Here is a 23,949-nt window from a genome sequence, read left to right on the forward strand (position 1 = left end):
AGAGACCCAGATAATGTTCTGGGGACTCGGGTTCAAATCCCACCATGGCAGCTGGTGGAATTTGAATTCAATAAAAAAAGTCTTGAATTAATAATCTAATGATGACCATGAGTCCATTGTCCATTGTCAATTGTCAGGAAAAACCCATTTGGTTCACTAATGTCCTTTAGGGAAGGAAACTGCCATCCTTACCTGGTCTGGCCTATATGTGAATTCAGACTCACAGTAATGTGGTTGACTCTTAACTGCCCTGTGGGCAGTTAGGGATGGACAATAAAGTGATGTCCTCATCCTGTTAATGAATTAAAAAGAAAATTTTGAGGGCTAAGATATATATGCATCTGGAAAGACAGGATTTGATTAGGTGCAGTCAGCATGGCTTTGTGTGTGGGAGATTATGCCTCACAAATTTGTTAGAGTTCTTTGATGAAGTGACCAGGAAGGTAGTTGAGGGCTGGGCAGTAGACGTAGTCAATATGGATTTCTGTAAGGCCTTTGATAAGGTTCCACATGGTAGGCTGTTCTGGAAGGTTAGATCACATGGAATCCAGGGAGAGTTGGCAAATTGGATACACAGTTGGCTTGATGGTAGGAAGCAGAGGGTAATAGTGGAAGGACACTTGACGGACTGGAGGCCTGTGAATAGTGGTGTGCCTCAGGTCAATGCTGGGCCCATAATTTGGAGAATGTACAAGGCATGATTAGTAAGTTTGTGGATGACACTAAAATAGGCAGTATTGTGGACAGTGAGGAAGGTTATCAGAAATTGCAGCAGGATCTTGATCAGCTGGGGAAGTGGGCCGAGAAATGGCAAATTGAGTTTAATATAGATAAGTGTGAGGTGTTGCATCTTGAAAAGTCAAATCAAGGTAGGAGTTTCGTGGTGAATGTTAGGGCCTTAAGGAATGTAGTGGAACAGAGGGACTGTGGAGTTCAGGTGCACAGTTGTCTGAAAGTAGAGTCACAGGTAGACAGGGCAGTGAAGAAGACTTTCGGCACACTGGCCTTCATCAGTCAGGGCATTGAGTATAGAAGGTAGGAAGTTATGATGCAGTTGTACAGGGCATTGGTGAGGCCGCACTGGAGTATTGAGTTCAGTTTTAGTCACCTTGTTGTAGGAAGGATATTATTAAATTGGAAGGGGTGCAAAAGAAATTTACGAGGATGTTGCCAGGACTCAAGGGATTCAGTTATAGGGAGAGGTTGGACAAGATAGGACTTTTTCTTTAGAGCGTAAGAGACTGAGGGGGGATCTTATAGAAGTGTATAAGATCATGAGAGGCAGGGATAGGGTGAATGCACTCAGTCTTTTTCCCAGGGTTGGGAAATTGAGGACTAGAGGACATCAGATTAAGGTAACAGGGGAAAGAATACATGGGAACCGGAGGGGTAACTTTTTTTACACAGAAGGTGGTACACACATGGAATGAGCTGCCAGCAGGTGTGGTTGAGGCAGGTATATTAACAATATTTAAAAGGCATTTGGATGAATACATGGATAGAAAAGGTTTAGAAGGATATGGGCCAAGTGCAAATGGAGTTGCATGGAGATGGAGTTAGTGTGGATGAACACTTTGGTCGGCATGGACCAGTTTGTGCCGAAGGGCCTGTTTCCATGCTGTAGGACTCTACGACTCTATCTATTAGAGCCCATGTAGGCTACTAAGTGGATCAATTTCCCATGACATCAGGCTGAGTTCTAAATTAATGGAATATGCTATTCTCAATAATCGGTAATCTTCTGAATAAAGAAAGCTTCTTGATGTCTAACCTATTTTTCACACCACTCACTTCCCATGTTTATGAGGCTTCCACAACATAATTTGTTTATTGTTGGGATACAGAGACAGAACTGTTGAAAATGCTTCATGACAAAATCAAATTGCTAATTCATTCTGACTTGCTTAATCTATCAAAGAAGAGAACATTTTCAGTCTTCCCCTTTGGAATATTTATGACAAAAATAAACTATTTTCCATATTGGTGGATATTAATTACACTATCTGAAAAGCTACGATTTGCATGCTGATATTGACAATACCTTAAAATGTCTGAATCATGTCATCTTCTGGTAAGTAATAATTAAACCAAAATGGTCTATTCATATTCAAGAATAATTTACAGTTATTCAATGCATATCCTCATTTCATCTGGTTCTCCCCATACAACTTTGAGTTACAATGTCACTTGCTAAACTTGACAAAAAAAAATCCTTGTCCAAAAAACTAGATTTTAATGCACTGCCTGAAAGAATTATGGAAGCAGATTCAATTGTAAAGTTTAAAAGGCACTCAGATTCATAATTGAAAAAGGGAAAATGCACAAAGATCTGGGGGATAAAGCAAAGGAATGGGACTACCTGGATAGTTCTTTCAAAGAACAAAGACCAGCATGAGGACTATATGCACTTTTTCCATGCTGAATTATTCTATAACTCATTATAATCATGTTATACAGAAGAAAGTTAATGAAAAGCATAAAAAAGCATGCCCATTGGGAGGTCTTCCTCTAGTTCTAGATTTAAAGATAATAAGATTTAAGAATTGTTAAATTACAACAATTTAAAGGTGGGGCAGAGGGGAGTTGGTTGGGAATTCTGAACTTTGAGGTTGATGCACACGATGACATGCTTTCAAAATGGAAGTGAAAGCAAGTGGAGATGGCCACTACACTTAGTAAAGAAATGGAGAGTTCAGAGTTTGAGGTTGTTCTAGTGCTAGTGCTGTTAACAGAAGAACCAGCTTAGAAGGGTCTTAAACATAAGGATAAAATGGCTTCTGAGGGACCAGAAGCCAATGTAGTTCAGAAAGGAAATGAATGCTGGACAAATAGATTTTAGTGCAATATAAGGCTGTATTTCATGCTCCTACACTTGTGGATTTGAAGGCAAAATGTAATGGTCATGCATCTAATACCTACCCTGACCCCATCTCCTCTGCAGTTACACATGTAATGGGAGGCTTGCTGTGTTGTTCACCTGCTGCTGGGCCACTTGAAGCCTTTAAATGGCCAGATATGGGCTTCATCCTTCTGGGGCTGAGGACCACATCCTATGTGAATTCTGCCAGTTTAACTGCATTGGCAAAGGATGATCAACATTATGCCTCCCCTCCCCGCAAACTCCCAGAACCAGTAAAGTCTTCAAATGCTAAACTCAGCCCCTTTCTACCAGCCTATCAATCCAGCCTTCATTCCCCTCACCCCTGTCTCTGGCACCCGTCAACCTGGCTTCAGATATAAAGCCTTGCTCCCACTTCTATCAACACCTACTACATATCTGGCTCCTGGCTCTCTGATGTCCAGGATTAGAAGCATTCCCAGTGGAGCTGCTGGAATGGGAGACCTGCCAGACAATCCATTGGCCAGTGACTCTCAGCTGTGGGATATCTTCCCAGATGGGAGAGAAAGGCTCATCTCAGGCCAATTAATATTTCTCACTTCAGGGAGCACTTTAGTCTGTTACATCCAACCTACTGCTTACAGGCAGAGTGGAGCAATTCTTGATCTGAAATTTATGAAGGTAGAAGGTGGAATATGTCTAGAAGAGGTTTTAATTCATACAGAGGGGATGTTAAGGCATAACAGGAAAAAAGACAAAGAATGATTAATTGGATGAGCAGCTTTATATAGAAAGAGAGATTTTCTACAATGTTACTATTTCATAATTGTAATTACAGCTTCAGATTTCCTTATCAGCCAACAAGATCAATACTGTTACGTTTAACTAAAGAAACATTGAAGAATATTTAAATTCTAGATTTATAATATAGCTTATTAAATTCACAAATGCCTTTGTTTCCGAGAATGGATTAAAATAAAGTAATCGCTCTACATTTACATGATTGACAACATCCTAAATACAATTTTGATTTGGAAGAAGTGAGAGAAGTAAATTTATGGATACTTTCTTCTACTATTTGAACAATAATGATCAACTATGCCTGCATACTGATTGCATCTTGTAATTAATGCAATTATTATTCAGAAACTTTGTTACCTAATCACATAGCATAAACATGATATAATGTAATTATTACAATAATGTGAACATACCTTCAAGATTTACGGGAGATCTCATCTAGACTTTTATTAACATGCAATTTGTTAAAATAATTGCATTCTCTTGTTTTAATTGGAAGTGCCAGGTAGATTCAAATTACCATCAACTTGTGAAAAACAGCTGAAGTATGGGAAAATGAGCAGCTGAATTTTGACTTTAAAGTGAATTATACATGTTTAGAATTATAAGTCTGTAAGAAAAGTGAAACAGGAACTATTCCGTGGAGAATCTGATTTAAACATTTATTATAGGTTTTAATTGCATCAGTGACGGCTTTTATAAATGATTCTTGCTAGAAGTATTTCACCACCTATAAGAGAACTAACATTGTGTAGAATAATATTACCTAGAGATGATTTACTTTACATTACAACTGAGGCAGCCAGGAACTATTGGTATTAGACTATTAAAGAAAGTGGTTGAATTTCCATGGGAATTTCACATATCATCTTCCGTAACTTTATGTGGTCTGAGAGTTTAGTGGTACTTCTGCTGGTGTTATCAGAAATGATCAGGTCAACCTCTATCAAAATCATTTCTCATAAGTGCCACATGTGTAAATGCTCAACCTGGTTTCAAAATAGATTCTTGTCTTGCAGTCAATAATTTTTGCTTGAGTGAGAAGGAAAACAGAATTAACATAGATCTCGGAGATCTATGTTAATATTGAAGTCCTCTCTTTGACTTGCATGCTTTTCAAAAGAGGTCTCCATCTGGGAATGCAAAATTGTTGAATTCACCCAAATATTTCTGGCTCACAAAAAGGTAATTGGTACTCGTTGATATCAGGAAGGCTATGAGGTTTTCTTGGAGAATCATCCTTCTCTTAACTGATAGAGAAAGCATGTCAATAAGATTGCAAACATGGTTATCAGGTTAGGAGATTGGCAACTGGTTGCTCATTCTGAGTATCCAGATGGTTCTGGTAAACATCAAAACTGTTGGATGCACTTCCCTGGTAGACAAGCCTTTGTTAGTCATCGTTATATGATGCCACCTTTGGATTAATTGTTATATCCTTTGAGACTTTTCTTTGCTTGATAATTTTCTCAGTAAAATAACTATTTTTCATGTTGCAAAAGAGATTCAGGAGTACTCTAGACAGGGAAAATTGTTTCAGTTTCCTCTGGCTTTCACAAATTGGGCTAAACATGAGGAAATATAAGGATTAACAGAATAATCTTTGTGATAATACTTCATTTGTACGGGAAGAACTTTTTAAAATGGACAATCATAAGAAAGATTCACTGGCACAGAGTGTAAGAAGAAGTAAAGGCAAGATTGAAAGTACAATAAGGTTGATACCATGTTTTTTCTGGTCATAGGCTAAACTCGATCCCATTTTAAAATATCTACTAATATCTTTTTTAATATGGCTCATGCTTCATTATATGATACACTTATGTCAAATTCCATTCATTGTGTACATCACATTGTGGAACAATCACAAACTTGACACCCAGTGGCACCAACAAGAGCGCTGAATCATTTAAATGATCGGGACTCAATCAACATGTAATTGGTGAGCTGGCAACAATTAACAAGCAGCGATGTGCAACTCATTAATTAGGTTCACAATGAGGCTGTTGGAATTCTGGCAGGTCCTCCATTCATTGAAATGAAAGCAGCCCTCAGTGGGGTCACAGAGGGACTGCTACCCTGCTGGAGAATTTTAGTGGAGTGAGAAAGAGCATGTAAACTTGTCGTAATATTTTAGCATGTTCTCCAATTATTTATTCAATGATTTGCATCTTAAACAATTTCAAGTCCACTAGTCATGACCAGTCCCGGGGCAGGATTCTCCAATATCTTATGGTTTCAGATGAGACACCTTAAACTTTTAAGCTCCTGGTGAGAAGGGTTGAACTGGCTCCTCTTGGTTATTTGCCCACACACTCAGTTCATTGCAGCAAAGTTGATTTGAAAAGGATCCCTTCCCCTGTGGATACTTATTCTAAGCATTGGTATTCAACCATGGCCCTTGGTATTCAATAGAAAAGCCATCGCTGAATGCCCCTACAGTCAATTTCCTGGAAGTTATCATTGACCAGAAACTGAATTGGATCAGCCATATACATACTGTACCTACAACAGCGAACCAATGATTAGGAATTCTGCAGTGAGTAACTCATTTCTTCTCTTCACAATGCCCAATCTACAAGGCACACGTCAAGAGTGTGATGGAAAACTATCCACTTGCCTAGAGCAGGGCTGTTCCATCAAACATCATCCAGTACAAAACAGCCCACAGGGCAATTAGGGATGGGCAATAAATGCTTGCCTAGCCAGTGATGTCCACATCCATAGACAAATTTAAAAGAAAATTGCAGCCTCTAGTCTGTGATGGAGTTGGCTGTTTGAAAAAGGGATGGAAAACCAAATTACAATCCATGTCCTAAGCAGAGGCAGAGCAAATCTCTTTCAGAACCTGACTACTTCACTTAAGTGGTAGACAGTTGAGCCTGATCAGCTTTTGTGATGCCCAGCTCTGATTTTCAACCATTGACTAGACAGATCCGACTCTGCAAGGTGCAGCACAATTGATTTTACATGGCATTGAGGAGGCTCCATTAAAGATTAGAACAAATGCTTGGCAGACTATTTCATTTTACCCAATAAGATATGCTCACTTCCTGTAAGTAGGACATGAATGCTTGAGTGAGCAGCTGCACTGCCAGGAGATACGTCACAAGATAATGAAATCCTTGACATTATATAACCTCACCAACTCTTTCTCTGACGATTTTGAACATGTTTTACCTGAATATTAATTCTTACCCTCTGAATCATTCCATGTCTCTGGTAATTGCACCAAGCCCTGTGTCTCCATGCTTTCATGCATAAGAATCTTAATACAGATTTGCATTCTTTCATTCCACCCAGGGATAGTTTCTGCCATGACTCCTGTACCCATATGCACCTTAATGTTATTGTGTCCATACCTACCTGTTAACTATCTTCTACTACATGACCAACTGCTTAAAGGATCTGATTATATTGCTTCCCCTATCATCTTTGAAATTCTCAAATGCTACATCAGTGCATCTTCCAGTCTGCTTTATTCAGATTTAAATGAGGCACAGTGAATTCCTCTGCTTTCTGAACTATTGGAACCATAATGCAATGAATAGAAATTGGTAACACCTAAGAGGGTCTTGCAAATATTTTCAATATCTATATGAGCTAGAAGATCAACTTATAATCGATCTTGATACAATGTCAGGCTAACTAAATATAAAATAATTTATCAGTAATCTCAGACAGAGTGTGACAGCACAGTTTATTAATAAGATTGTTATAACCTTATTTATTTGGTGTTTTCTGTGCACAGGTAAATTAATCAGAAAGAGACATTTGATCCAGGTTGAATCTGTGCTGGGGCATCATACAATAAATCAACTCTTGTGCTTTAGAAACACTCTGTGGGACTTCCCCCGATGGGATAATTGGATTACTCAAATTCAAGACTTTTATCTGTTCTCAGCATCATGAGAATTTTTTTTCTCTATAAATGATTACAGCTGTTCCCTGTGGTAGCTTCATAAGGCATCAAGGCTGGCTTTCCAGATTCTGATTTTCAGCCAAACAAGGTAACAAGCTATTGCTCTTTTATGGACCAGACCAAACTCCCTACAAATATATCAAGGAGACAGAGTCTAGGCTAACTTCTATCTTATTTAAAGGCAAGTGTAAGGTGCTACGTTCCAGGTGTAATTCAATTGGTTATACTACTCAGCTTCAAGAAAAATACACTTCACTTTTACCCCCAGTTAAAATACAAACAAAAGAAAGAAGACTTGACTTAATGGAATAATAGATTATTTAACTATTAACCACCAACTGTTCCAATATAGTAACATCCCATAAACACACTCTTGGCAAAGGCAAATTCAGTAAAACAGACTGTCTCACATGCGATTCTGGCAGCAGAAAGGGAACCCAAACTTTAAGCTGCAACAGAGAAAATTCTAGCAGAGCCAGAGAGAGAGAGATTCCACAGCCAACTTCAGAAACCAAACAACTGCTGAAAATTAAACTAAAAACCTGGAGCCTGACTCCACCCATTCATGGTGCTTCTATTGTTTCAACTTAAAGAAAACCGCAAGACCTCAAGCTGTTTATTGGCTTTGAATAGATAGCTTAGTACCCTTGGTTTAGAACCTCCCTTCAAAAGAAAACAAGACAAAATACACCTCTTAAAGCCATAGTATTGTCACACCCCCCTACTTTAAAAAAAAGCCCATCAATATACAAAGATGGATTCATTTTTAAAAACCTTTAGTCTTAGGCTATTAGTACACTACAATACACATAAGTACATTGGCATGCAAACATTCAACACTACAATCCATTCAGTCTGTTTTTTCCACCATCAAACACCTTTGGCTTCTTTCATCAGATTCATGACAATGCATTGGCAATTAAGTTATTTCATCCTGCCACTTGTATAATTTTCAAACTCAATGGCCATAGCAATAAACCCTATCAAAATAGTCTGATATTTTTATCTTTAAATTTTTCCAAAAATATTAAGGGTTTATGATCAGTATACATAATTGTCTCAGACAGATTACTAGCAACATAAATGTTGGAATGTTGCAATGACAACACTAAACTCAAGGTCTCCTTCTCAGTTGTGGAATATTTCAGTTGACAAATATTCAGCTTTCTGGAAAAATACCCAATAAGTCGTTTTATCTTCTTGACCTCTTCATGCAAAAGTACCTCACTGACACCCACATCACTCACATTGATTGCCACCATGAGTGGCTTTGCATAATCAGGTGTGGCTATCACTGGAGCAAAGACTAACACAGCTTTCAGGCTGTCAAATGTCTTCTGATAATCTTTTGTCCACTGAAAATTTCTGCACTTCATCATAGACCACATTCCTATTAGCAAAGAGGTTAAATGTCACTGGATAAAGCTACCAGAAAGAATGAAAAAAGTCATCTCTGTGCATATGATCTGGGAATATACATGATAGATATTTTATCATGTCAAAGTGAGTATCAAAAATAATTTTATTCTATTTTTCATTCTTTATTTTACTTGAGTGATGTAATTTGGATATCAAAAACCACAGCTTATTTGCTGGAATACAAAGCAATTAGATTTTGGGGATTTAGGACCACTGTTACCTAATATAGGCAGTCATACATTTGTAAGGAATTTTCACATAGGTGAAGTTTGTAAAGAATCAATAGTTTAGACAGAGTGCATTAGTTAATTAGCCAAAAAAAATTGTGTCTGTGATCTATGACAGAATGGTTCACTGACTGCAGAGAATGAATAGACATTTCATGGCAAAGAATATGCTGATCTCATTAAAGTTGTGAAAGCAGCATCCTACTCTCCGGCAAAAGTGGTTACTAAACTCTCCCCCAGGTCTTCCTCATTTCTTCTCCTGGATAATCTTCTATTTGAAAGTGACAGCCACCTAATGTGGTCGGCCCTAATAGGGCGATGATCTATTGTGTATGTTTTTTTTTTCCTGAGGCAGATGATATTTATTCCCTTTGTGCAAGCTGAACTTATTTTGTCAATAATATGTTCAGTATTTTCATCTAAAATTCTGAACGAATACACTGCAAACATTATCTTAGTTTTCAGAACCAAGTTGAAAATAATGAGTTGGAAAATTAGGAATAGTTAGTAGCCTAATTACATTATATTTCACTTTAACTTGAAGTAAACTAACCAAAAAAAAAGGACTGCGGATGCAATATCTGAAACAAAAACAGAAATTGTTGGAAAATCTCAGTCAGTCTGGCAGCACCTGTGCAGAGAAATCAGAGTTAATGTTTCAGTACCATTGACCCTTCTTAAGAATTTCTGTTCCAGCAATTTCTGTTTTTATTTATGAAGAAAATTAATCACTGTTTTGAGAAAGTTTACTGGTGAGTAAACTATAACCTTATTGGTTTTTGTTCAAACCTTTTGGATCTTTGATTTGCTTTTTGCTGTTTGCCAGTTACTAGTGACAGACAAATATTTCCATGGGAATATACTCTCCAGTGAATGATGGATAATTATTGAGACCATAAGACTATAAGACATAGGAGCAGAAATTAGGCCATTTGGCCCATCGAGTCTTCTCTGCCATTCAATCATGGCTGATAAGTTCCTCAACCCCATTCTCCTGCATTTTCCCTGTAACCCTTAATCCCCTTGATAATCAAGAACCTATCTATCTCGGTCTTAAATGTACTCAACGACCTGGCCTCCACAGCCTTCTGTGGCAGTGAATTCCATAGATTCAGCACTCTCTGGCTGAAGAAGTTTCTCCTTATCTCCGGTCTAAAAGGTCTTCCCTTCACTCTAAGGCTGTCCCTTGGGTCCTAGTCTCTCCTACCAATGGAAGCATCTTCCCAACAGCCACTCTGTCCAGGCCATTCAGTAGTCTGTAAGTTTCAATTAGACTGCCCCCCCTCATCCTTCTAAACTCCAATTATATAGACCCAGAGTCCTCAAACGTTCCTCATATGTTAAGCTTTTCATTCCTGGGACCATTCTCATGAACCTCCTCTGAACCTGCTCCAGGACTAGTACATCCTTCCTGAGATATGGGGCTCAAAACTGCGCACAATACTCCAAATGTGGCCTGACCAGAGCCTTATAAAGCCTCAGTAGTACATCCCTGCTTTTATATTCAAGTCCTCTCAAAATAAATGCCAACATTGCATTTGCCTTCCTGACTACTGACTCAACCTGCAAGTTTACCTTGAAAGAATCCTGGACTAGAACTCCCAAATCTCTTTGCACTTCAGACTTCTGAATTTTCTCCCTATTTAGAAAATAGTCCATGCTTTTATTCTACTTACCAAAGTGCATGACCCCACACTCTCCCACGTTGTACTCCATCTGCCACTTCTTTGCCCACTGTCCAAACCTGTCCAAATCCTTCTGCAGCCTCCCTGCCTCCTCAATAATACCTGTCCCTCTACCTACCTTTGTATCATCTGAAAACTTAGCCAGAATGCCCATAGTTCCTTCATCTAGATCATTAATGTATAAAGTGAAAAGTTGTGGTCTCAACACTGACCCTTGAGAACACCACTTGTCACCAGCTGCCATCCTGAGAAAGACCCTTTTATCTCCACTCTCAGCTTTCTGCCAGACAGCCAATCTTCTATCCATGCTAGCACCTTGTTTCTAACACCATGGGCCCTTATCTTAATCAGCAGCCTCCTGTATGGCACCCTGTCAAAGGCCTTCTTGAAGTCCAGGTAGATAACATCTATTGGCTCTCCTTGATCTACCCTGCTTGTTACTTCCTCAAAGAATTCTAGCAGATTTGTCAGGCATGACCTCCCCTTGATTAAACCATGCTGCCTTTGCCCTACTTTACCATACACTTCCAAATATTCAGAAACCCCATCCTTCACAATGGATTCCAAAACCTTACCCACAACCGAGGTTAGGCTAATTAGCCTGTAATTTTCCATTTTTGCCTTACTCCCTTTTTAAACAGGAGTGTCATGTTAGCGATTTTCCAGTCCTCGGGGACCCTCCCTGACTCTAGCGATTCCTGAAAGAGCACCACTAACGCTTTCACTATCTCTTCAGTTATCTCCTTTAGAATTCTAGAATGTAGTCGATCTGGTCCAGGTTATTTATCCATCTTCAGGCCAATCAGTTTTCCTAGCACCTTTTCCTTTGTGATGGCCACCATAGTCAGCTCTGCCCCCTGACTCTCGAATTTTTGGGATATTTCTCGTGTCTTCCTCTGTGAAGACTGACGCAAAATAATTGTTCAATTCCTCAGCCATTTCCTTGTTCCCCATTACTATCTCCCAGCGTCATTTTCCAGTGGTCCCATGTCCACTTTTACCTCTCTTTTTCCCTTTATATATCTAAAGAAACATTTGTTCATGATTATTTTCTATGTTGGCAAGATGATTTCTATCAGACAATAAATTTTTAGAGCTGTTAAAATTCTGTCTGAAATATTACAACTATCATGATATTAAACCTAGCATGACAGGTTTTGTTGTATAATCCTAATTGAAACAATAAAAACAGCCATTTGGATATCTGCTCATAAGTGAATGTTTTAAGTAACACAATTTTTTGTAATATATTCTATTCTGTCTTGAAATAAAGTTACTACTTCTGTGTGACATTGGAAGTTGGGATCCTCTTCAAACCTCTGTTCATTCAGATTTCATATTTGGTCTTTTCTGTGTTGCATGAGATCTCATTTAACTGTGTTACAGTAATAACTAGCCTTCCACAAACATAAACAACAGGTTTATTGGGCATCACACTACACTATTAAGAGTGCAGTTTTTCCGAAGTTAAAAAGGTTTTGTTCTTAGAAGGAATGAAAACTAATCTTCAAATGGAGATGGCAAGGAGACAGCGGTCATCCTGGCATCATGAGTACCTCTTCATGGTCATTGGCCGAGAGGGCTTAGACAGGTAATTGACACAGCATAGTTAGCCAGACCCCAAAATAGAGGACATCAACAGGAACAGGTGAGGAGAGATGGGTATGAGTGAGAGGATTCAGGAAAAAGAGCATAATATCTTCCTGGAAGAAGACCAGAAAAGAAACTTATCAGCCATGATCGAGGGGCAGAGCAGACTTGATGGGCTGAATGGCCTAATTTCTGCTCCTATGTCTTATTGACTTATGGATGATACATCAGCCTGAGGGAAGGACAACGGCAAAAGTACCACTTCAGAACCTTTGTACCCCACTCCTCCGTTCCACAGGACAACTTCAGAATCAGTGGAGCATTCTCGTCTTGTCATGGTCATATTCTTTCTTTACCTAAATAACTGAGGTATCCTTGAAACTCCTGCTGTTTAGCAACTTCAATAAACAATCATAAAATTGCTATAACTCACCAACAGCCTATATTAGATAACTTTGATTATGAACTCACAAAATCAACTATAATACCAGTCATGTAAAATTTGTGCTCCTATTGACTTGAAGACACATACCTTCTGAGCAGTTCATCTGCAGTATCTATAATGATATTCAGACAAAGGATATCAAGGAATTGGTGTTCCATCAGGTCAAACAGCTAGAGTATTGTCTGTAATAAGGATCCTTGGAAACTACATATAAATTTTGTGCTATGCACATGACAAAATGGCTCATGATGTAAAATATTCCTCAGCTGAATGTTATAACACCTGTGTTTACTTACAATTCCACCTGCATTTGCAGGAAAACATGTGCAGATGGTATGCTGCCTTTATCCTTTTCTGATTTTAATTTATTGTGTTGAACTCTTAACGAGTGGGGAAGTGTGACAGAGACATTATATAACCATATACAGCACCAGGCTGCAGTTTCATCTGACTGCATGCTTCAATATTTTTATTTTGACATTCATGTTTAACTACAAATTTATTCTGATGATAAAAATGTCAGCAATATTTTATACATTTATGATTATTCATCTTTGTCTTCTTACTATGTGCTGCTATTTGAAATGGAAATATTTTCAGGTAAAATTGCAGCATGTTTTTTTATAAGAATGCTGTATCATTTTAAACACAAATACCATTCAACTGATTGCAAGGTAGAGCAGCCAAAATACTTACATAATTCAACATATTTCTTTGCCATTCAAAACATCAGGGTGTAATTTGGTAAAAGATTAACAGCTTACGCACAACATTTTACCTAAAAAATGCAAGTTTGCTATGCTTCAAGTGATACATTAATGATTCCAGATTATGTCTAAATTTAGTTTTTAACTACCTGTAAAACATATATTGATGAAAGGAATCATTTTCTTAATATATAGAACTGAATTTTGGAGGTCGGGGTGGAATAGTTTGAGATTCGATACTCGTATCGTGTCACAATCGGGTGAGAGAGAGGTGAATTGCTTCCTCCTTTTTTCAACATTCCCCATTTGACCGGTACAAAGATTTAAGTTCTGTTAGCATGAGGTTATATCTCTGTCTAATTAAAATTCACCCACCCACTTTCTATCGTATCAGTAAGGAGCCAATAACAATGTTATCTTGAATGAAAGAACAATGTTATTATGTGTGAAAAATAATAAAGTTGCAATGTTAAACATATGTACAAAGTTTAAAAAAATACATAGTGTCCAGTGTGCAGGAAGACAAAAGGAATATGCAATTTAAAGTATTTAGAGTCACCTTCAGGTGTAAAGGTTTTGACCTGACACCATGGTTTAATTGGTGTCTTGAATCACCAGCAGGCACAAATATGCAGTTGTCCTTTGAGATCTTGGTGTTCTGATGTTTCCTTTTAATCAGTGTCATTACTGTACATTTTTCCTTTTCAGGCATTTTCTCCAGCTGGTTCCAGTTCTGTAATCAAAAACTGATCTCTCTGTGTTACCAAAAGCACTTCTTTGAAACACAAGCTGTTTTATATTTTAGAAGACATCTTCTAATGTGCTTTGAAGGAATGCCTGAGACCTAACGGATTGAGGGAATATTTGATGAATATATTAATTAAATTGGTTTAACTTGTGTGAATAGGGGAGCTAGTAATCAGTGGTGTGTCAGTTTTATGGAGTATGGCTCGCTAAAACAAAGCTCTCACATAAACTTGAACTCTGTTTAAATGCAGTTATCTTTTGGAGTTTAACATTCATGTCTGAATTCATTGCTTCTGCACTTAATAGTAGATAGTGCTTTTCATCTTCAAAAATGAAACTTATCAAACAGTTGTAACTCAAAATAGGAACTGAGGGCCTTTTTATGCTTGAACTTTGTAGACCAGTTGCAATGCCTTCTTACAAAATGTTAATTTCAGCTTTGGCGAAATTATTTATTACAAATTGGTTTCATGAAGCTTTATTAACCAGAATAGTCAGATGATTATTCTGTTTTAAGTCAGTGTTATATTTCTCTTTATAACCATCTCAGTTCATAGAAGTCCCAGGTTTAAAGTCAGACAATGAAATTCAGAAAACCAACATGTTTTATATCATTATGACATGATACATATCAATTTTCATTTTGGATCATATAGAACTGTACAGACTATCATAGCTGTGGAGGGTGTAGAATGTACATCTCGCATAATTCAAAGGAACACCATACATAAGTGACTGTTTATCTTTGGGGCATCAGTAAAGAGGGGTCAGTGATTTAAAGTTGCCAATAAGAGTCTGAATACTGTAGTTAATAGAAATCTTTTCAAAAAACAGTTGTTAGAACTTTTAAGGGAATAATGGATAAATACTTGAAGCAGCTGTATTAATGCTATGGATGAGCAACAAGGCAGGAAGACTAGTTTTGTAGCAAAGCATTGACATAATTTGCTGAATACCTTCTTCTGTGCTCCTAACTCTGCAGTTAATATGAATGTAGATTTTGAAAAATTTTAGAAAACCTGGACTAGGCTTAATAATTTAGAAGGATTTCCACATCTATTACCTCTATTTGACTTACCTTATTCTGTTATTATTGCCTTTTCCAGGAGATTGCATTATTTTTGAGAGGGAAGGGACTATATATGTTGCGACATATCACAGCTCCATCAATAGTCTCAACAGATTTCTTGTTTTTGATTGTTTTTGTGTTAGTTTGTAAATGCTAATGATATATAGATACTTCTGTTGGAATTATTTTAATATACAAACTGACAACTTTGCAACATTTAAGTGGAAATATTTTGGGAAAACATCAAATAACACAGGGCTACTATAATAAAATAACACATTGAGAAACTGAAATAATCACCCATGAGATTGAAGTTGGGAATTTCCAAATAATATCTTGACTCTGAGTCTTGCTGTTACTTTTGAAGACAGTCCTGATTTATTCTGTGTAGTACCATGAATAGACACATTGGACTGAACCTTTTGGCTAAGCGCGAGCTGTGTCAAGTTTTTTAGATGGATTTTTGCTGTTAGGCCGAGCAAAATTACTGAATTAAATTGAATTGAATTAGCTTTATTGTCACATGTATGCAATTAAGTACAGTGAAAAGTTTGAGTCTCCACTTACAGCGCCATTTTAGGCACAGAATACCTAGGTATAATCCTTATTAACTACTTCCCCGATCCCTGTCGCACCCCTCACATCCACTTCTCTCCCTATCTTACTATGCACCATTCCTGGAATACTTTGTCATTCAATGGATACCAGCAAAAAGACTAGAATCCTTTGTGCCTGTGCGCTCTTTAAAAGCCTGTTGTGCACCCAGGCACACACTATAAGTCCAGAGCTGTCCTGCGTGGTTCCTGACATTTGCCTAGACAAGGGGTTACTGCTATCCCTGTTTGCGGGCTGGGACCTGGATGTCCTGCCAGATGAGGTGGAAATATGGGGCAGAAAAGGCCACCATACCCCCACCATGTACCCCACTGGTACAATGTTGCCATCTAGGGCAGTACAATATCAGCTGTCTGGAAGAATGCCTACATTGTAGGACAGAGGTCAATGACTTTCCCACTCCACTGGTCTAAATGTCACTATCTTCTCTCTGATACCTCACATTCACTCTATCTCTGCTGATGTACCCAGCTTCTACAAAAGCTCATGCTTTACCAGTCTCACTATTGCCTGCAATCTTCCCCCACTCATTGTAACCTACCCCAGCGCCTGACATCACTGACTGTGCATGCCCTCTGAAATGCTCAATCATGCGTCATGATCCCGCCCCCCCCGACCCCCCATGCACCAAAAGTAATAGCTGTACCACCCACTTTCATCTCCCTAAATACTTGCCTCTTTCTCAGTTTAGAAGACCATCAGCCCCCAACTGGGCAGAAAGACAGATGGTGGGCTGCGCGACACTCGACTCCTCATCTCTTTTGTGGAGAGGACCTCGAGTGCCTAATGGATCATGTCCAAGTCCCTGGACTGGTATTGGAGGCTTCCCTGGGCTTAGAGTTCTGGATACTCTAACTAAATGCTATCTCCTTTGACTTGACTGAGGCCTGCTGAAAACCATGATGACTTCCTGATTTTTGTATCTGCGATAAACAGTAAGTCAAGACAGAAGAATTGTGAACCTGTATCTCTGGCTGAAGGGGGAATGCACCAAAAGGCAGTACAAGGCATGGATGCTGTGGGCATGCAGATAGGATCAGAGTGAATAAGCACTTGGACAGCCAAAAAGATTCTGAAAATGCGTCCTGATCCAGTCCATGAGCTGGTTGCTTTGTCCTGCACGCAGTTTCCTTGCAGCGACATGACAACAATAGTTACTCAAGATGAAACACCGAAATGCAGAAGAATCTTGTAAGCAGTTTGGAGATGTGCCAAGTGGATTCTTAGAGACTGGCACACATCAGATGCCATTGGCCATGGATGTGGTTGCACCCCAAGATGCTGGCGCCTGGAGTCCAACATGGAAGTCCTTTGGAGCAAGTTGTAAGCTAATTCATCAAATATCTGCTCTAATGTTTTGCTTGTTCAGTGTGTTTGGTGAGAAATCAAGCTGAGTATTAATGAGATGTATAATGGTATAATTAAAGCCTTTAGCAGGTAATAATTTCCCTTAATTGGCAACACCCCACTGTATAGTGAGAATCTTGCCTCACTGCTCACCTCACCTTTTCTAATTCTGCCACAAGTCTCGCCATAATCTTCATTGCTCAGGCCTCTATAACATTGTGCCCATAATTATTTGCTATTGATTTATATTTCATGTTTTTAATAATGGGACTACAATGACTAAAAATATCTTCCGTAGTTGCTGTTGGACATGTAGAAATTTTGCCCACTGACATTTGTCAAGCTCTGTAATGGAAGTCTATTTTACTAGCCAAATCTTGTCAAACATGTCTTTCAATTGACTGACCCTCATTGATTACATCTGTGTGGAATTTCTGCTCCCAGTGGTGGTGAGCTTGGAGGCAGGCTGTTGATGTAGTCACCTTCTTGTCTCCAACAGAATGAGATTCAAGGAGGTAAAGATCCAGGGTCAACCTTCCTGCTCTGCAGTCAGTTGAGACCCTTAAGTGGTATCAGCTCTCTGCCTTGTTCCAGTCCTATTCTGGCCCCTATCCACAACTCTTTCTCTGATATATCGATGATATCATTGATGCTGCTTCCCTCTCTCATCTGGAATTGGAAACGTTCATCGATTTCGCTTCCAATTTCCACCCTGCCCTCACTTTCACCTGGTCAACCTTTGACTCCTCCCTTCCCTTCCTCGACATCTCTGTTTCCATCCGTGGGATAGACTGGCCACTAATATTCACTAAAAACCCATCAGCACCCACAGCTGTCTAGACTACACATCCTCACACCCTGCTTTCTGTAAAGACTCCATTCCATTCTCTCAGTTCCTTCGTCTCCATCGCATATGTTCCGAAGAGGCCAACTTCGACACAGGGACCCTCCGAAATGTCCACCTTCTTCCTCAACTGAGGATTTCCCAGCTCCGTTGTTGACAGGGCCCTCAACCAGGTCCCGACCCATCTCCCGCAATTCCACCCTCATCCCTTCTCTTCTCTCCTGCAACAGTGATAGGGTTCCCCTTGTCCTTACCTACCATCCCACCAGCATCCACATCCAGAAGATCATCAGACACCATTTCCACCACCTCCAGCAAGATGCCACCAGCAGACACTTATTCCCCTCACCTTACTTGTCCACCTTCTGCAGGAATTCTTCCCTCCAGGACACCCTGGTCCACTCTTTCTTCACCCCCAACACCTCCCCACAGTCCCATGGCACCTTCCCCTGCAAATGCCGAAGGTGTAACTCCTGCCCGTTTACATCCTCCCTCCTCAGTATTCAGGGGCCCAAACATACCTTCCGATGAAGCAGCACTTTACCTGCACTTCCCACAATCTAGTCTACTGCATTCGCTGTTCACAATGTGACCTCCCCTACATTGGGGAAATGAAGCTTAGACTGGGTGACTGCTTTGCAGAATATCTATGTTCTGCTTGCAAAAAAAACCCTGAGCTACCTGTTGCCTGCCACTTTAACGCACCTCCCTGTTCCCTGGCCAACATCGCTGGCTCAGGCTTGCTGCGGTATTCCAGCGAAATTTAGCGCAAGCTGGAAGAACAACACCTCATTTTCTGGTAGGGCACTCTGCAGCCCTCCAGACTCAATATCGAGTTCAATAGTTTTAGGGCCTCAACTCTCCCATGCTCTTGCCCCCAACCCCTCACACCAAGCCTTGTTATCACAGTCTGCTATTACACACTACCAATTATTAGCCACTAAGAGTCCCCATTAGCTGCTATTCACTCTCCTAGCCAGATCGTTATCCACTCCTTTGTCTGTCCAATTGTTCTCCTCTCTCTTTGGGCTCTATTCCCAGCTATCATTTACTCCTTACCCCTTCCCCCACCTTCTGCATATAAACCGACATTTTCCAAGCTACCATCAGCCCTGAGGAAGGGTCACCGGACCCGAAACGTTAACTCTGATTTTCTCTTCACAGATGCTGCCAGACCTGCTGAGCTTTTCCAGCAATTTCTGTTTCTGTTTGTGAAGTGAAACTATGCAAGCTGTTTGTCAGCTGATCCTGGGGATTGGAGACGAAGGGTAGTGATTCCTCAGCTAAAAAAAGTAACCTGTGTCTGCTAAGAGCCAGCTCCCTGCCTTTGTTTCTCTCTTTTACAGACCCTCTAACCTCAAAGCCCATTTCTCTAGCCCAAATAAATGACTTACTTTATTCTTCGTTCCTGTGTGATCCTGAGGGCTGCAGCCTCCTCTGTTATGATGCTGAATGTGAGAACTGCCAGGCTTTGAATGGTTGGCAGCTCTGGCTGAGTAGAACTTCTGTCACCATAGTCTTAATTCCAGGCAAAATCTTCATGTTGGCTTCATCAATGTCGAATGGCATTAGATTTGACAAACTTTTCCCAGAAGAGGCAATGAGGGTTTGTCACTGGCTTTCCAGCTGGCTGACAATGAGGCTCTTGCCATCACAACAAGGCTCCACCCTGTAGTTTTCTCTTTTGTAATTTCTAACTTTCCTGCGTATGCATTTATCAATATAAGTTGCTCCCCTACCCATTCAATCCAAAGACTACAACTGTATTTCACTCAATAAGAGTCAGCTTCTCCTATCATGACAATTCTTTATCCATCTCATCATGTTCACTGACAAATAGAATGTAAAGGAAACAGAGTAAAACTTCCCTACCCCTTCAAAAACAGATGGCTTTTTATGCATTTGAAAACTTTGAGACTTTGGTCTCACTCTTCCACACTTTATTAATCTTTATTGTTTAACTCACTTGCTGACCTGCACATTCCACAGAGGTTCTTGCGCTGTGTATTGAATGACAGATCGGGGGCAGTCCAAAGAAATGTGTGCACGGCTGCTTTCAGCCATTTATAACACGTTTCCCTGGGTTTCCATGGGGATGTATGTGCATACGTAATACATATTTTGTTGTTCCTGGTGTTGCCATGACTATCAGTTAATTTGGAGCTGTCAAAATTCTAACTGAAATATTACTGCTAGAAACCTATTTGTACAGCTCTAATTTCTGCATAATTACAATCAAAACAAGACAAAAAATGTATTTGGCTATCAATCCAGAAGTGGAGGTTTTAAACAACACTGAATGTTTGTAATCAATTTAATTATCGAGTGGAATAACATCATTTCTGAATGAGATCAGTCACATACAATTTGTATTCCTGTCAACTTGAAAACCCTTTTAGTTTCTGAGGACATTATCTCTAGGATGCATAATGATATTCAGACAAAGGATATCAAAGGATTGGATCTTTCAGGTCAAGTGGCTAGAGTGTTCTCTGTAATAATAATGATTAGAAAGTAGATGTAAATTTTGCACCATGAATATTGCAAAATGGTTCACGATTTAAAACATTCTTCAGCTAAATAATGTAACATTTGTCCACTTGTGCCATTTCCCCAGGGGTTCTACTTGTCTCCTGCCTTGGTATGAGGAGAGATGGGGAGAAGTGTCTCAGAATTTCAGGACTTAATGTTTGGAGCTGAATGTAATGCCTTCAATATTAACAAAATATTTGTTTGTGTGCGAATCCATCTCCGCTACAAAGCGGTTACACAGTGTGGAGCTGGAGGAACATAGCAGGCCAGGCAGCATCAGAGGTGCAGGAAAGTTGACATTTCGGGACCCTTCTTCAGAAATTTGTGATATGTGCAAAGTGAGGCTGGGTGTTGCAGCACAAGGATTCTTTTAAACAAATACCATTGTAATTAAGAGAGCTACCAGATATCTGAAGAAGGGTCCTGACCCGAAACGTCAGCTTTCCTGCTCCTCTGTTGCTGCCTGGCCTGCTGTGTTCCTCCAGCTCCATACTGTGTTATTTCTGACTCCAGCATTGGCAGTTCTTGCTATCTTTGCTACAAAGAGTTGCGTTTTTATGGAGACCAATGCCCACTACTTTAAACAATGCATGAGTAAACATGGTCTTTCTCTTCACATAATCAAAGGAAGTCCAATGTGCAGGCGTACAAATATATATTTTTGAAGAGTGAACTCTTACTGGGCTTGACAAATGGGAGATTTGGACTTTGTGAGGGATAGGAAAGGAAACTGAACACTTATGTTCAGATGAGGAAAGGGACAGAGAAGAGCAGAGAGATCCACATGCATTGAGGTAAAGAACAGAACAGAGAGACTGAAAGAGATTCACATGATGGGAATGGGACAGTGAGAGAGGAGAGATGTTTTGTTGGGACAAGGAAAGAAGGTAACAGAACGAAACTTCAACAGGAATAGAACAGATACAGACTCTGATGAGTATAATATAGAGAGATATTCTTTTAATTGTTAGCATAAAGAATCTGTTGAACAACTTGCTGAGCATGTGGGGAAGGAAGGGACAGGGCAGGATTTTCCTTGCAGGCTTTTGAACCCTGGAGTCAGGCTCAAATGGAGGTCAGCAAGCTGCACTATGTGGGAACAGTCATTCAATGTGATCTTCACCACATTGGCCAATTAAAAACCAAAGGGTGGGCTCATCATGCAATTTAGGGCAGCAGGCAGGATGTGCAGATAAGTAAAGATGAAGGTGCTACAAAATGGAGCCACACACCCTCTAACATTTTGAAATGTTAAAATAAAGTAGGCCCAGGTGCTGGGTCAGTTCTGTAGGCAGTGGATGTGGGGCAGGTGGGGGAGTGTGCAGGTAGAAGCTGGTTGGAAAGGGGAGGTTTGGAATGGGGAGTCCCTGCACAAGGCAACAGGCAGCTATAGCTGAAACTAGGCAGAAAACGAGGGTTATAGCTTTTGCTTAAAGCACTGGCCCCGCCGTTTGCCATTAGAAACTACCTTCACACAGCTAAACTGTCCCCTCGGCACCTATGCTGACCTGAAGGCTGATTGAAAAATCCCAGTCGCTATCCTACAATTGACTTTAAGTGACCATTAACAGGGTGAATAGACTATCTGCAACTTGTGGGTGGATATCCCTGAAATCTCATCCTTCCTCTGGGGAAATGGCTGGGGGTACAGTGGTGTCGTGAAGGCAGCAGTAGGTGTGGGCTTGAAATTCTGCTTCTATATGCGCCTTCATTCCCACTCCCAGCGGGTCTTAAATATTCAGTCCTTAGTGTTGAAGCAGTCAACTGCTGAGACCCGCATGATGTTTGCTGGTGGTTTAATAAGTCCATATGATAAAATAATATATCCTTCAACTCCCTGTATGCACAGGTAAAAGGATAAGTCAGAACTTACAAGTCAATCAATTTAACCTTGGTAGTGGGAGAATTATTAGCAATGATAATCCAGGATAAAATTAACAGCCACTTGGACAAATGTAAATTAATTAGGGGAAACCAGTACAGATTTGTTCAATGTCAAAATTGTGTTTAACTTAATTGAGTTTTTTGATCTGATAATGAATATGATCAGGTGCACATGATTTTCCAAAAGGCATTTAATGAAATGTCATATAAAAGTGCTAAAAAGGGACAGTAGCAGAATGGATATGAACTTGGTTGAGTTAAAGGAAAAAGAGACTAGAGAGATTTACAACATACCTCACTTCCTTTTCATGTAGGGCTATTTGAACTCAGTACTAAGTTCAGACAGTACTGTTTTCAATATAGTAAGGACCCTAATTTGCTGCATCGCAGTCAATAATTTTGCAAATGCTTATGAACTTTGGACAATGTCTGTAGAACTGTCAAACTATGAAGTTGTTTAAATGCCTGGCCATTTAAAAATTGGAGAAAAGCCTGTTTGTATCAGTAAAGGTTAAAAACAAACCTGTTCAAGTAGTTACAGTAGCTGTTTGTTTACATCTACCTAAAGGCTAATATTACTACTATTAATGTTTAACTGCTTTCTATAACCCCTAGTTAGATTAGTTGGGAGTGGATCCTAGGTTCTCAGTTTGATTGACAGCTTGATAAGATTATGAAATGATTAGTTGCCCTTATAGGGTTACAAGCACAAGAGTCCATGTTTTATTAGAGATTAATGACTTGAGGGAATTTAAATATTTGAATGGGCTTTTAAATTATAGTAAAGGTTATAATAGATACTTAAACCGATTCATCAATTTCATCTCTACATGGCTCTCAGGACTACTCATGTTGGGTGAATTGGCATGGCGAGTGTAAGGGCAAAGAGTGGTGGTTGGAGATTTAGGAGTTGACACTAAGCTGGTATGAAGTTGATAAAGGGCCACAGGAGCAGGTGGGATCATGGAATGGCATAAGCTGGCATTAAGTTGACATGAGGGCTACAGGGCTAATGGGTTAACATGAATTGGCATGGGTAATACATGGAGTAGGTGGGTGGTGATGATGGTATTTGAGGTTTGAGGGATAGATGGTCTTAAACTTAAGAAAACAACTAGATAATGTCCAAGAGAACTGGGACACTTAGACATTAAGCAGGAGGCAATAAGATTCTATCTAGTCTGGATAATGCTCTTGTGGGACTGCCAGAGTAAATAAATACAGAAATAGGGGGGCAGAGTACACTGCAGTATAAAATATTCCATGCAAAATCTTA

At 39.6% G+C, this 23,949-nt stretch overlaps 1 long non-coding RNA gene across 1 annotated transcript in view; it reads right to left on the reverse strand.

Annotated features, from left to right (window-relative positions):
- LOC125484756 overlaps positions 1–20,135 on the reverse strand; it is a 35,456-nt gene extending 15,321 nt beyond the window's left edge. The window contains exon 1 of the long non-coding RNA XR_007263571.1: positions 19,652–20,135. This is a non-coding gene — a long non-coding RNA (uncharacterized LOC125484756). The remainder of the gene's footprint in view (positions 1–19,651) is intronic.
- Between the last annotated feature and the right edge of the window lie 3,814 nt (positions 20,136–23,949).

This window comes from Rhincodon typus, chromosome 13 (genome assembly GCF_021869965.1).
Source record: "Rhincodon typus isolate 14 chromosome 13, sRhiTyp1.1, whole genome shotgun sequence".
In the NCBI taxonomy this organism is placed as follows: Eukaryota; Metazoa; Chordata; class Chondrichthyes; order Orectolobiformes; family Rhincodontidae; genus Rhincodon; species Rhincodon typus.